Below are 6,176 nucleotides of genomic sequence, written 5' to 3'. Positions count from 1 at the left end.
AGAAACCAGGTACAAGGGCAAAGCTTTTACTTTCTTCAATGGAGTAGAGAAAATAGGTGTGTCCTTCTTTATTACAGTACCATGGGCTGGTTAAGACTTCCTTCTGTTTGACCTGCCAGTGTAATACGCAGCTGTGCTGTGCCACCCATTCATTGGCTGCTTAATGTTTCCTGGGAACAAAAAATCCCGTCTGGATTTCTTATCTGTGTCCGGTGTCATCAGAGCTGAGCTCGAGATAATGAACTCACGATTGGTTCAAAGGTCACTATGAGAAAGGCATAAATGACACGTCTCTTTACTGCCTTTATCTTGATGCACTCAAAAACTAAATGATGATGCAAAGAAAATCTTTACTGTGCTAAAGAGTAACTGAGTAATAAACTGAGTAATATTCAGCTGAAAGGGATAGTTCACCCCAAAATGAAAATGTACTATTTATTTACTCATCTTCAAAATGGTTTCGAACCTTTATAAGTTTCTTTTGTGGGTTCAACACAAGACGTAGTTTTGGGGGAAATAAACTGTAACCATTGACTTCCATAGTTAGGGAAAATAAAAGGTTGTCAGCATTTTTCAAAATGTCTTCTTTTGTGTTCAACAGAAGAAAGAAGCTCAAATAGGTTTGTGGCATGATAGGTGAATTACAGAATATTTAGTTTGGAGTAAACATTTTAATCTCTTTAAGGCCACTCTATCAGTTATAGTTTAACAACAGATAAATGAATAGTTGTTGATATGTTGAAGGGCTCTGAAGTCTTGAAATGATTAAAAGCAAAAATGGAAACTTATTAGGTCATAAAAGTCATAACAAAAGACTAGACATATCATATCACATACGATTTATTTTTGTTAATTTCCTCAAAGAAGGCATTTTAGAGAGCCATTAAAGGTATTTACTTTTATAACCCACAGTACAAACTGCTCATTATCAAAATGGTTTTTGTTTTGCAAGTTTTATATCTAAAGCTAATAATAATTAGAATTAAATGTAGAAATTATTTCACAGAGATGGGTTGTGGCTGGAAGGGCATCTGCTGCGTAAAAACTTGCTGGATAAGTTGGCGGTTCATTCCGCTGTGGTGACCCCGGATTAATAAAGGGACTAAGCTGACAAGAAAATGAATGAATGTAGAAATTATGAACCTTCAAAGGCATGTTAAAATATACCGCATGTACTGTGATTTGAATTGTCTGACTGCTCCCTCTGTTGGAATTATTGTGTAACGACGGATTTTATGAACGACGATTTTTTTCTCCTAAATTAGATATCATTTGTGAAATGTGTTAAAGAAAAAAAACTATATTTTTACACCTCCTTCATAGTTTAAAAATCTTTTATTCTCCCTTTTGTGGTTGTAAACATTTATGAGTTTCAGCATAATTTGAAGAATGCTGGTTGCTGGCAACCATCAACGTCCATAGTAGGGAAGAAAGTTACTTTGGCAATGTGTACCAGCCAGCATTTTTCAAAATGTCTTCTTTTGTGTCAAATGTTTTGAACAAGTGAAAAGTGAGTAAATGATTACAATATTTTAATTATTGAGTAAAACATCCCTTTAACAACAAATACTGGAAAGTAGTAAAAAAAAACATACATATTAAGACTGTAGAGCATAAAAAACGTTTTGTAAAAAAAAGTCTCCAATCTTCACCTTAAATTGTCTTAAAAGTAGATTTTCTCACCAGAAGGCAGCATTGCTGTATTTATTTTCAAACTTCATTGCATACGATCAACTGAAAATAACTTTTTTTGGAAAGAAGCAGCAGATAAGTAAGTAACCTAATAAAGCTATTTTCAAAATCATTATTAAAATAAACAGTGGCATTTTAGATCTTCAGATTTCACTCAAGAAATAGTAAAAGAAATACAATTCTCAATGTTTACTTACTTTACCGCCAGGTCCTTGAATATGTATACAGTATATAGATGAGAAGCCAACGGGACATAAATGTTTTGTAGGAAAACTTAGAATCAGATTAGGATTTTGATGGTCTAAAATTCCTATCTTTGAAGTAGCACATGACCAGTGCTGACAAACAAAGAAAGAGATGTAGTGCAATACACACTATTCTGTATGCTAATGGAATTTTTCGCGAAATGCAGTAATGTAACATATTGCATTTTAAAAGGACTAAAGTAAATATAATTGTAACTTATGTTACGTCAAGAAAATGAAATCATTATATGCATTTTCACATCACATATTGAGCTTCAGATAATGGGCATGTGCTGATGAATTAATAGTTTCAAATTTTACCAAAACTGTTTTAATTTTATTAAATTTTTGATGTCTATATTGTTAATATCTGATCAATTAAACACAGTTAAGCCAGCATACATTACAAAGCAAGCAGAGTTGTGTATCAAAACACAGTAGAGGCAGATTTAAAGATACATTTTTCATTGTAAAACAGGTTTATCCTAAAACTGTTCAATTCTAGAAACTATAATAGTTTATATCTTTTGGAAGTCAAAATGCTGTTTTCAAACCTTTGGAATATTTTCAGTCAATATTAAATCACTGAAAAAACTAAAAACATTATAGCTTAAAGTTTTAAGGCTTGATTTGTTTTCAAAAGAACTTGACAGTAAAGCAATTAGTAATCTGATTACTTTTTACATGCAGTAATTAGTAATTTAATCAAATAACAATTTTCAATAGTTTTTAGTGATTTATAATGTATTACTCTTTTTAAGCAACTTACGTCCCTCCAAAAAGAATCAGTCAGCCATTTAAAAAGCAAAAACCAACCAACCAACCAACCAAACAAACAAACATTTACACACTTTTTAAGTAGTGCAATGTAAATTACATTAATATTAAGACAGCAATTGTTCATAGTTAAAAAAATAAATACAATGACGTTGTCAAAAAATACAAACACCTCTGAAAAAAGAAATGCAGGGAAAACCATTTTTTAGACAATAACTTTGTAGAGATTTGCGTATCAAATTTGTTGCAGGTGCAGTATTAGCAATGAACATCCAGGACATACTTTATGAAACTAAAACTAAAGCAAGCGCTTGTGAAATGGGATGACCCTGCTCTTCAGGACACAATTTCTGTCACTTTGTTTAGCCAAAACAATGAGTTAGTTTGTAGTAAATAGATCTTTTCTCAAATGCTCTATTGTTTTAATGATAATCTGAAATATCTGCCAGAACACCACTATTGTCACTCCAAAACTCATAACATTGCAACTGAACTGAACTAATGTAAATATATTAATCTTATAAAAATATTTCTGTCGTTTTTATACTGTAACGTCCGATTATGACATGTTGAATATTGTGCAACTGCTCCTTCAGTCTTTTATGTTACACATTATCCTTCAGAAATCATTTGAATTTGTTGTTTTCTCTAGTAAGTTAAATAAGCATTTGCACAAAACATCTATATTCTGTATTAATCCTAATTTTAGTAATATTAAAAACACATTTTGTGTCTGACTGTACCTTCTGGCCAACGCTGTTGCATCAGCCTGTCTTAAGTATCTTATAGTAGGCCTATGTTAGCTATGCATAGGTTTTTTTTTAATAGCTCTTATGTCCAGTGTTTTTTATTTATGATTCATTTATGTAGCATCGTTGTCTTGCAAGACCAAACATTTTGTTCCTCTGTATGTCCACACATGTAGTGGAATGACAATAAAGCTTGACTTGACTTGATCAGTTATAAAAAGGCTTACAGTAACTATTTTGAAAGCACTGAGTGTGATTCCACTTCCTGGAAGACATTGAAGCATGTCACTTATTGTTCTCTCATTAAATTTGTTAAAAATGTTTAGGTTACATAAATAGAAGATGAACTATTTATCAGCTCTGTTATTGTAACATTTCAGTGAATTTCTCATTCACTTTTTGAAAACTATAGTAGTGTCATGATTACCAGCGATCCCTAACCACTAGAGGTCGCTGGAAAACATTCACACTCATTGAACTACATATCTGCCATATTATGGACTACAACACTCAGTCATGCCACACACACACACACACACACAACCGGTTCCAGATCCACACTGATTGCACTCTCACAGCTGAAGCCACTCACACAATGATTATTTGGACTATTTAAACCCCTCTTTTCCACACACGTTGCTGAGTCTTGTTAGCTGTATCAGTGACATTACAACGCGTTTTCTTTGTCTGCCTTTGCCGTGTTTTTGATTATTAGATTTTGACCTTTTGCCTGTTATTCGACCACGATTCTGGACTGTCTCAATATACTTGTTTGACCATTGCTTGCCTGACTACGATTAATCCTGCATTTGGATCCTAACTTCTGTTGTTCGTGTCACTCCCCATCGTTACAAGTAGGATGAAAAAAAATCTGTTTCAGATATGTCATGGATCTTTGAGGTTACATCTTAAGCTAATGCACAAAAAGGTGGACAATGTCAACTCTATTATTGTCAACTCCGTTATTGTAATATTTCAGTAAATTTCTCATTCACTTTTTGAAAATTATAATAGGATGAAAAAAAAATCTGTTTCAGACATGTTGTGTATCTAGTTTGAGGTTAGCATATTGAGCTAAAGCACAAAATGGTGGACAATGTCAACTCTGTTATTATCACTCTGCTATTCTAACATTTCAGTGAGTTTCTCATTCACTATTTGAAAGCTATAGGATGGAAAAAGACATGTCATGTATCTGCACTGAAAAAAAAATTTGTCTGCGGAACTGTTGCAAACAATTTATTTGTGTTGAATTTAAACAAATTAAATTTAATAATGTTCAACTTAATTTGTTTGTTTAAATTCAGCCCAAATAAATTGTTTACAACAAAATGAGTAAATCCAAAGAATCATCTTTGAATACTTTTTTTTTTAGTGTGGTTTGATGTTAGGATCTTGAGCTAATGAAAAAATTGCTGGACAATGTCAACTCTAATATTGTCAACTCTGTTATTGTAATATTTATTTCAGTACATTTATCAGTCACTTTTTTTAAAACTATAATGGGATAAAAAATTATGTTTTAGACATGTTATGTATCTGGTTTGGGGTTAGCATACACTGTAAAAAATGCAGGGTTCCACACAATTCATTTATGTTGTTTCAACACAATTTGATTAAGTTCACCTTACACTTTTAACAAATTTATGTGGATTGAACATAAAAACATTAAGCTGTCCCTGTGAAATCTCAAGAACTGTGTTGTTTCAGCACATTTTAAATAAGTACTTTGAACGAGCAAAATCAAAAAAAAAATTTGAGTGATGACCTAATGCACAAAATGGTGAACAATGTCAACTCTGTTAGCGGTTTAAATAGTTTAACAATAACTGAAACAGCAATTTTAGATTAGATTTAGATTAGATTCGATTTAACTTTATTGTCATTACACATGTGTAACCCCGCCGGTCCTAAACAACCCAACCTGCTTCGAGATGGTATCGAACCGGCAATCTTCAGCATAGGAGTCGGTCGCTCTACCAAGGAGGCTAAAGACCATGACCTCTAGCGTCTGTCGCTAGAGCACCTTTAGAGGTCAGAGGAGTGAGGTCTACCAACACAGCACACACTAGCTGGCCTCCGTTACACTCACCCCCCTAAACCTCACTCCCATCCGGGTCACGGCACCAATGTAACCCCACTGGTCCTACACAGCCTAACCTGCTCCGAGCTGGGATCGAACCGGCAACCTTCCACATGGGAGTTGGTTGCTCTAACAAGGAGACTAAAGACCATGGCCTCTAGCGCCTGTTGCTATAGCACCTTTAGAGGTCAGAGGAGTGAGGTTTACCTGCACAGCACACACTAGCTGGCCTCCGTTACACACTTACAAGTACAATGCAACGAAATGCAGTTTAGGTCTAACCAGCAGTGCAATAGCAGCAAGTACAGGAGGTATAGGTTATAAAGTGCAGTTATAGAAAAACTATGGTGATATTTACAGATAGATGTAATATGCACATTTTGTACAGGTTGTATTAGCTATGAACAGAGATTTACAGTAAATGGATATATGTAAAGGTTGCTATTAATAATCAGTAGTGTGCAGATAGATAAACAATTACAAATGTATATGTACAGTGGGTGTTTACATAATTACAAATGTCCATGTGCAGTGAGCATGTACAGTTCAAATAAGTGAATCAGTGCAATGAATATGTGCAAATTTTAAATGTGAAAATGTTAAACAGTGCAGTGATTGTGAGGAGTATAA

This window comes from Danio rerio, chromosome 25 (assembly GCF_049306965.1).
Source record: "Danio rerio strain Tuebingen ecotype United States chromosome 25, GRCz12tu, whole genome shotgun sequence".
Lineage (NCBI taxonomy): Eukaryota > Metazoa > Chordata > Actinopteri > Cypriniformes > Danionidae > Danio > Danio rerio.
Note: the sequence above shows the minus strand (reverse complement) of the source record.